The 10,000-nt window shown below is 43.6% G+C and overlaps 1 protein-coding gene across 1 annotated transcript in view; it reads right to left on the reverse strand.

Annotated features, from left to right (window-relative positions):
• Positions 1-3,137, reverse strand: part of LOC132954150 (protein Tob2) — a 5,897-nt gene extending 2,760 nt beyond the window's left edge. The window contains exon 1 of the mRNA XM_061026629.1: positions 2,601-3,137. The gene's annotated coding sequence lies outside the window, so the exon portion shown is untranslated. The remainder of the gene's footprint in view (positions 1-2,600) is intronic.
• Positions 3,138-10,000: the final 6,863 nt, after the last annotated feature.

Raw genomic sequence — 10,000 nt, forward strand, 5'->3', positions numbered from 1 at the left:
ACTACAGGAAACACTGTTAATTAGAGTCTAAACTACAGGAAACACTGTTTGTTAGATTAGAGTCTAAACTACAGAAAACACTGTTAGATTAGAGTCTGAACTACAGAAAACACTGTTAGAATAGAGTCTAAACTACAGGAAACACTGTTAGATTAGAGTCTAAACTACAGAAAACACTGTTAGATTAGAGTCTAAACTACAGGAAACACTGTTCGATTAGAGTCTAAACTACAGGAAACACTGTTTGTTAGATTAGAGTCTAAACTACAGGAAACACTGTTAGATTACAGTCTAAACTACAGGAAACACTGTTTGTTAGATTAGAGTCTAAACTACAGGAAACACTGTTTGTTAGATTAGAGTCTAAACTACAGGAAACACTGTTTGATAGATTAGAGTCTAAACTACAGGAAACACTGTTTGTTAGATTACAGTCTAAACTACAGGAAACACTGTTAGATTACAGTCTAAACTACAGGAAACACTGTTAGATTAGAGTCTAAACTACAGAAAACACTGTTAGATTAGAGTCTAAACTACAGAAAACACTGTTAGATTAGAGTCTAAACTACAGAAAACACTGTTTGTTAGATTAGAGTCTAAACTACAGGAAACACTGTTAGATTACAGTCTAAACTACAGGAAACACTGTTAGATTAGAGTCTAAACTACAGAAAACACTGTTAGATTAGAGTCTAAACTACAGGAAACACTGTTTGTTAGATTAGAGTCTAAACTACAGGAAACACTGTTAGATTACAGTCTAAACTACAGGAAACACTGTTTGTTAGATTAGAGTCTAAACTACAGGAAACACTGTTTGTTAGATTAGAGTCTAAACTACAGGAAACACTGTTTGATAGATTAGAGTCTAAACTACAGGAAACACTGTTTGTTAGATTAGAGTCTAAACCACAGGAAACACTGATTGTTAATAAAGGGGTGAGATGACATCATGGCGATCTCCTGATCTACAGACTGCTTTAGCTTCAGAAACAGGTGAGTGAACTTTTTGTTCCTGAGCTCTATGAGGAGTATTCTATCTCTTCTATATATACACTAATGTTTTAATGTTCAGGTTGTTGTGCAGGACGCTCTGCAGAAACCATCCAGGATCCTGATCGTGATCCTGGGAGCTGCTCCTGCTGACTGCTCAGTCCGCTGGGAGTACACGACCATTTTAACTTAAGACAAAACATGCTTTTTCTTAAAAACAAGCATCACACAGAAAGCTGTGTAAAATGGCAGGACAGACACCTTACTCCACAGAACACCATTTCCCATCATGCAGTGCATGTGATCCTCTCCTCCCCCTTTTACGCAGGAACACACACAAACAATCCCTCTCAGAGACTTCCCTGCCAGATGTGATTCAGCAGCTCAGATTAGAGACACGGCTCGATTAAACATCAATCTAACTGTTACAGAGAAATCTGCACCGAGTGAAGCTCGCCCGCAGGAAGGACGGCTCATCGCCACCTTTACATTAACCCCCCCATCACATGAAGAAGGTGACATTGAAGGAGAAGGTGGGGTCGTTACATGAGCTATAAATAGAGAGCATTCTACATCTTCTGTGGTTCACATTCCCCAACAGCAGAGTTCAAAACAGAGATGATGGAGAAAAAGACGAGGAGCAAACAACACACACACTAAGCTGCTGCTGCTGCTTTCGAAGCTCTGATAATAAGAAAATGAGATCCATCCAATGTCATCCAATGACAGAGTAGAGCTCGGCGTGTGATACGAGCTGTGGATCATAAAGAAACATCCTGAATGTTGTCACAGTTCTCAGGCCTGATGCTGCAGCTCCGCACTACTTCCACTTTGTTTACATGGACTCATTACAGCGTGCAGATCACACACACACACACACACACACACACACACACACACATCAGTAGACTTTAAGAGAAGTATTTCTATGAATTAGGAACTGATTGGACCAAAATACAAACACTGATGGAGGAGGAGGAAGAGGTGGAAGTGTGTAGAATCATCCTGCAGGTTTGCATGTGAGCTGACAGCAGCAGGGTCTACCTGCTGCGGAGGATTACCTCCGTGTGTCAGCCACAAGCAGCTGAAGAGGACGATGCTTTAAAAATAACATGATGAAGGAAAGCTGCAGGTTCAATGAGACAGAAAGAGGAGAGAGAGAGAGGGAGGGATGGGGAGAGAGAGAGGGAGGGAGAGAGGGAGAGAGAGGAGAGAGGAGAGAGACAGAGAGAGAGACAGGGAGAGAGACAGGGAGAGACAGGGAAAGAGACAGAGACAGACAGAGCTACACACACACACACACACACACACACACACACACACACACACACACACACACACACACACACACACACACACACACACACACACACACACACACACACACACACACACACACACACACACACACACACACACACACACACACACACACACACACACACACACACACACACACACACACACACACACACACACACACACACACACACACACACACACACACACACACACACACACACACACACACACACACACACACACACACACACACACACACACACACACACACACACACACACACACTTCCTTACATTACTCACCTTTTCTTGTCGATGCATCAGCTCCACTTGCTCTCGTTGTTTCTGTCGTAAATTCCCGTTTTATCCCGTTTTCTCTCGTGTTCTGGTCTCGTGGTTTCGGATGATGACCTTCAGATGTTCTCACTTTGACATGAAAGATCTTTTTACCTGCTGTCTCTCTGCTCAGGTGATGCACACAAGTCTCCAGCTGACTCCTTCATGGAGGCTCCACACAAACTTTGCTGTTTGACAACCCGGCGTATTTATACACGGAGTGAGCCGCCCACACGCCCCTGACGGCAGGGACTACTTTCTTCATCTGTAATCACACAGCTGCTTTCTACTCCTCACACCATGGCGGTGTGATGAGGCTGCTCTCCTGTCTGTTCATTTCAATACACCTTAAAGGGCTATTTATGATGTATTATTTTGATTTCAAAGGTAAGATAATCACGTCAGCGCCACTCTCACCTGACTCGTCACGTCACGTTGCTAGAGGAAACCATCCGCGTCGTAAACAACATTTCAACGTTTTCTCGTCAAATTAAAACACAGTTTACCCATCGGGCTCTAGTTTGATCCGCGGAGGGATATTTGTAGTTTTCCCACACACTGCTGCTAAAAATATAAACCGTGATAGCAACAGAGTCTTGATTGGCTGAGAGGGGGGAGGCCCGGCAGGTTATTGGGCTGTAGCGTCCAATCAGCAGCAGTAGAATCCTAACTTTTCCGGGGGATTGTGGGAAATGTAGTTATCATCACTAAACGACGTAGAATAATAATAATAGAAGTTTTGTGATGAACCAGAAGTTTGTTTTTATTATTTAGAGCCTCCATGTTCTCATGTTTGAGTTTGATATAGAGACTGAAGGAAAAGATGTCAGATTATTTTATGATAGGAGGGGAACAGACTGAAACTACAGATTCACACACACATGTACAAACAGGTACACACAGATACACACAGGTACACACAGGTATCACATGTACAAACAGGTACACACTGATACACACAGGTACACACAGGTACACACAGATACACACAGGTACACACAGGTACACACTGATACACACAGGTACACACAGATACACAGGTACACACAGGTACACACAGATATCACATGTACAAACAGGTACACACTGATACACACAGGTACACACAGGTACACACAGATACACACAGGTACACACAGGTATCATATGTACAAACAGGTACACACTGATACACACAGGTACACACAGATACACACAGGTACACACAGGTACACACAGGTATCACATGTACAAACAGGTACACACTGATACACACAGGTACACACAGGTACACACAGGTATCATATGTACAAACAGGTACACACAGGTACACACAGGTATCACAGGTACAAACAGGTACACACTGATACACACAGGTACACACAGGTACACACAGGTATCATATGTACAAACAGGTACAAACAGGTACACACTGATACACACAGGTACACACAGATACACACAGGTACACACAGGTATCATATGTACAAACAGGTACAAACAGGTACACACTGATACACACAGGTACACACAGGTACACACAGGTATCACATGTACACACAGGTACACACAGGTACACACAGGTACACACAGGTACACACAGGTATCACATGTACACACAGGTACACACAGGTATCACATGTACACACAGGTACAGGTCACAGGTACACACAGATACACACAGGTATCACATGTACACACAGGTACAGGTCACAGGTACACACAGGTATCACATGTACACACAGGTACACACAGGTACAGGTCACAGGTACACACAGGTACACACAGGTACACACAGGTATCACATGTACACACAGGTACACACAGGTATCACATGTACACACAGGTACAGGTCACAGGTACACACAGATACACACAGGTATCACATGTACACACAGGTACAGGTCACAGGTACACACAGGTACACACAGGTATCACATGTACACACAGGTACAGGTCACAGGTACACACAGGTACACACAGGTATCACATGTACACACAGGTACACACAGGTACACACAGGTATCACATGTACACACAGGTACACACAGGTACACACAGGTATCACATGTACACACAGGTACACGTCACAGGTTGGACGAGGATGACACTTTTTCTGCTCATCCTTTATCGTCGATGTTTATATGTCATGTTTTTGTTCTTTGTAAACCATTTTTGATTGAATTCTTCTAGTCATCTGTAGAGGGGTAGTGGCGCCCCCTGCTGGACAATAACAAATATATAAATATACAGTTTGTGTTTCTGATGTTTATTTTAGATCCTTCATCTTTATAAATGTAGAATAAAGATAGAAAAATATTTATGACATAAATTAAAGTATGTATGATCTGGTCTACAAAAGGACTTTTCTTTTCTTATCAGTAAAGTTCAAATAAAAAGAGCCTGACCCCTGACCCCTGATTAAGAAGTCGACTGAATATTTCTGACAACGAGGTGAACTTTCATCATCTACAGAAATCAAGTTTAGTGTTTAATATTAACCTCAGTAAACAGAAGGAAGATCTTTTTATTGTTCAGTCTCTTTTAGACTTCACCGTTTGTAGATCATTCGCTAAATGATCGTTCTGTTTGTTTACTACAGGCCACCGTAGCAGGTGTGTGTTTATCCTGATCAGCGCCACTAGAGTGCGCAGTTAACATGTCATGCCTGATGAATGTAACATGTCGACTCTCAGTTAATAAAGGAACCTGTGGCAATTAATAGATTGTCTTGTTCACATGCACGCACTGGATGTAACAAAGACAATTCAACATGGTGTCAGAAATAGTAGGAACTCCTCGCCTGTGAGTGTTTCCACGGACAGAGTAAATGTGCCCGGACTGTTTATGCTAACAAGCTACTGGTAAAGCCACGCTACGTCGCTGCAATGGCGGATGGATTTCGCAGACCAGACCCGGTTGTTTTTGACGGCAACGTCGCCGAAAGTTGGCGGATATTTGAGCGGGAGTACGACATCTTTCTCACACTTCGACTGAAGGACGAAGGCTTACATCCTCCTCAATGTTACAGGATCGTTTGTCTACTCAGCTGAAGAGCACCCGGTGACAAGGAGCAGTAATCACTCCAGCAGAGTCCAGGGAGGATCCCGAATGTTTAAAGAGGAAATTCCGTGAAATCTGCAATCCACAAAACAACAAAATAATGGAGAGACACAAGTTTAATTCAAGAAATCAGAAACAAGGTGAGAGCATCGAGTCATTCATCAGTGATCTGAGGATTAAAGCTAAGAGCTGCCATTTTGGAGATTTGACTGATGAACTTGTCTGTGACCGGATAGTGTGTGGCATCACTAGTGAACAGTGAAAGTCCCTGTTAAGAGACAGTGAACTAACATTAACCAAAGACACCAGCCTTCCAAGCTACTAATGTTGATATAGTACGGCCAGTGTCCCTCAGAAAGTACCAGTGAAAGTCCCAATCATTAGCTCAGTCCCAGGTCATCACCAGCTGCAGTAACTGTGGTGGTAGCCACGCGGCTAGGCGGGAAAAGTGTCCAGCTTTTGGACAACAGTGTCATAATTGCAAGAAACCAAATCATTACAAGAAGTGCTGCAAATCGAAAACTCACAGTCAAAACAGCTTTAAGAAGACTTTCAGACAATCTGTGCACGAAATAGCAATAGATGAGCCTGCAACATGCAGGGAGGACACTTTCTATGTGGACGGCGTCCATGTTGACAAGTGTATTGACAGCATCAGTTACAGTGTATGTGAACAGAAAGCCCACTGAGCAACATGTGATATCACAAAAGACTTTCAACAGAGTAACAAACAACGAGCAGCTACAGGAGGAGACCACAAATCTTGTTTCTTACGGAGGCAGCAAAATGGAAACGAAAGGTGTGGTCACCCTGTCGTGCAGTTTAAAGGAGCAGTGTCACCTCTTGCCCTTCTTCATAGTAGACAGAGAAGTGCAGCCACTACTTGGATTTCGAGCGTGTGTGAACATGGGAATAGTCACGATGAGCCGTGACGTCCATCAGCTCACCACGGAAAGTGATACAGACTTACAGAAGGCAGATCCTCACACAGTACTGTGACCTGTTTAGTGATGATCTTAGAGAACTGCCAGTCACATACTCAATGACGGTGGATCCCAGCATTCAGCCTGTGGTTCGGCCAGCTCACCGCATCCCAGTCGTGATGCAGGACAGAGTTAAAACCGAACTTGAGCGCATGCAAAACATAGGTGTCATAACACCAGTCTCTGAGCCCACAGATTGGGTATCATCCATGGTAGCTGCACACAAAAAGGACAAACAAGAAATAAGACTGCATTAATCCAAAGGACCTCAACACAGCACTCAAAAGACCCCATCACCCCATGCGCAGCGTTGAGGAAGTCGCAGCGCAGATGTCAGGTGCAACTGTGTTTTCTGTCTTAGATGCAAAGAACTCTTTCTGGCAAATACGTCTCAACAAGAAATCTTCAATGTTGACTACGTTCAGCACTCCTTTTGGACGCTACAGATTTCTCAGAATGCCATTTGGCATCAACTCTGCAAGTGAAGTATTTCAGCGTTCAATGGAACAACTGTTAGCAGGTTATCCATGTTCAGTTATCGACGACGTCATCATCGGAGGCCGTGATGTAGCTGAGCATGATGCTAATTTAAAGAGAGTGCTTGAAAGAGTAAAAGAAATAAACCTCAGGCTTAATCCAGCAAAATGCAAATTTCGCTTGGACCACGTTGGCTATGTAGGTCACATCTTCACAAGCGGAGGACTTAAAGCAGACCCTGCTAAAACTGCAGCCATCACAGACATGCCAGTCCCCACAGACGTCACCTCACTACAGCGTTTCCTTGGTATGGTCAACTACCTTGGCAAGTTCATCCCGAACTTCAGTGACACTGCTGGTTCCAGCAGCATCAGGAAGCATTTGAACGTCTCAAGTCGTGTCTGTCAAGCCCACCTGTACTGTCATATTATGATGTTAAGCAGCCTGTCACACTAACATGCGATGCATCTTGTTATGGACTAGGAGCTGCATGCCTTCAAAACGGCAAACCCGTTGCCTTTGCATCACGTACCCTCACGGACACAGAGACTCGTTATGCTCAGATTGAGAAGGAGCTGCTAGCTGTCGTGTTTGCCTGCACAAAGTTCAGAGACTATGTTTATGGTAAGCCCATAACGGTGGAAACAGACCACCAACCTTTGGTGACAATCCTAAGGAAGCCGATCAACTCTGCCCCTGCCCGTCTCCAAAGAATGATGCTACGCTTGCAAAGCTATGACATCACCTTAGTCTACAAAAGAGGCACATGTACCTCGCAGACACCCTCTCACGAGCCCCGACTACAAAAGTTCCCCAGAGCCCTGCTGAAAATGACACTTTTGAAGTTATGTCTGTTAGTTACATTTCCACAGCCCACCTGGAAGAACTTAGAAAGCACACAGCGGAGGATGAGGTGCTACAGACTCTCACTGCAGTCATTCAGCGAGGTTGGCCCTCAAGAGAGAGCCAGCTCCTGCCTGCCATGCGTCCCTTCTTCCCCTACAGAGATGAGCTGACAGTCGAGGGTGGAATCATCATGAAAGGACACAAAACTGTCATTCCCCAGTCCCTGCACAGAGAGTACATTAACATTGTGCACAAAGGCCACCCCGGTGCTGAAGCAACAAAACGCAGAGCTAGAAGCATCATATTTTGGCCAACAATGTCAAAACACATCACTGAAGAGTTGCTTTCATGTGCAGTGTGCAACAGCACCAGATCTCATCAGTAGAAGGAGCCTCTTAAGCTTCATCCAGTTCCAAGCCTCCCATGGTCCACAGTGGCAACAGACATTTTCGATTGGCATGGTAAACATTACCAAGTGCTGGTCGACTCTTATTCAGGTTGGTTTGAAATTGACCTTCTCCGCGACATGACGTCATCAGCTGTGATCACAAAATTAAAAAGACACTTTTCAGTGCATGGCACACCTCACACCCTGCTCTCTGACAATGCTAGACAATACACCAGTCAGCAGTTTAAGGATTTTGCAAAACAATGGGATTTTGAACATCTCACAAGCAGCCCTGAGTACCCTCAATCAAACGGACTCGCAGAGAGAGCTGTCCGCAGTGCCAGAGACGGTTCTGATGTGTTTCTTAACCTTCTAAACCTCAGGAACATCTCCCGTGATCCTACACTTGGTTCCCCAGCTGAACGCCTGATGTCACGTCAGACACGTGTAGCTATTCCTGTGAGCACCAAACTGTTGCAGCCTACCCCCAAAAATACCCAGCAAATAAATGCCCAGCTTCTCAACAAAAGGCTCACTTTAAAGCTCCACTATGACACTTCAAGTCGCCCTCTCAGACCTTTGTCAGAAGGACAAGTTGTTAGAATGCAGACTCCCAAAGGCTACAATCAACTTGGAATCGTGAAAATGGTGAGCAAAGAGCCTCGTTCCTACATCATCCAGTCCAACGGAACAACATACAGGAGAAATCGCCGCCACATCCTTCCTGTTGCAGAGCCACCACCGCCACCACCATATACAGAGGACTTCGAGCCCTAGAACACGGACCACTCTGCATTGGACAATGTTCCCTCCACAGCTGACAGTGTTCCTTCTACACCACAAACACCAGAGCCATACACACTGAGACGTCAGTCAATGATTACAGTAACACCCCTTACATCTCACGCTCAGGACGCATTTGCAGACCAAATCCAAAATACGTTCAGTAAAATCAACTAAAAAAAAAAGAAGTAAAAGGGACAGTAAAATGTGTGTTTCATTTTGTTGAGTATTTTGAAAAAAGAGAAAAATTAACAAATGTCATGATTCTGTGATAGTTACAAGTTAAATGTGGAAATGTTATTGAAAAGTCCATAAGTTTCTACAAAGCTGTATGATGTACATGTTAACAGTACAGTAAGACAGAATAGTTTTATGTTGATTTTGCAAAGTGTTATTTTGCTTCTGATAGAGCTAAAAGCTAAAGGGCAAGGCTGTAGATCATTCGCTAAATGATCGTTCTGTTTGTTTACTACAGGCCACCGTAGCAGGTGTGTGTTTATCCTGATCAGCGCCACTAGAGTGCGCAGTTAACATGTCATGCCTGATGAATGTAACATGTCGACTCTCAGTTAATAAAGGAACCTGTGGCAATTAATAGATTGTCATGTTCACATGCACGCACTGGATGTAACAAAGACAATTCAACACCGTTTATATTTTCCTGCGTGAAATAAATGTTTGTAACAACATTCAACCAAAGAAACTTCAATAAAACACTTTTTAAACATTTTGAATGAATAAACATTGAAACTGTTTCACACATTAAATCAAGCAGCGAATTCAGAGAAGAAATCAAATATAACAAAACAAGAATGTCAAACAAAATGAATCAAATCAATTTGAGCTTG

The sequence above is a fragment of the Labrus mixtus genome, chromosome 20, assembly GCF_963584025.1.
Source record: "Labrus mixtus chromosome 20, fLabMix1.1, whole genome shotgun sequence".
Taxonomy (NCBI): Eukaryota; Metazoa; Chordata; class Actinopteri; order Labriformes; family Labridae; genus Labrus; species Labrus mixtus.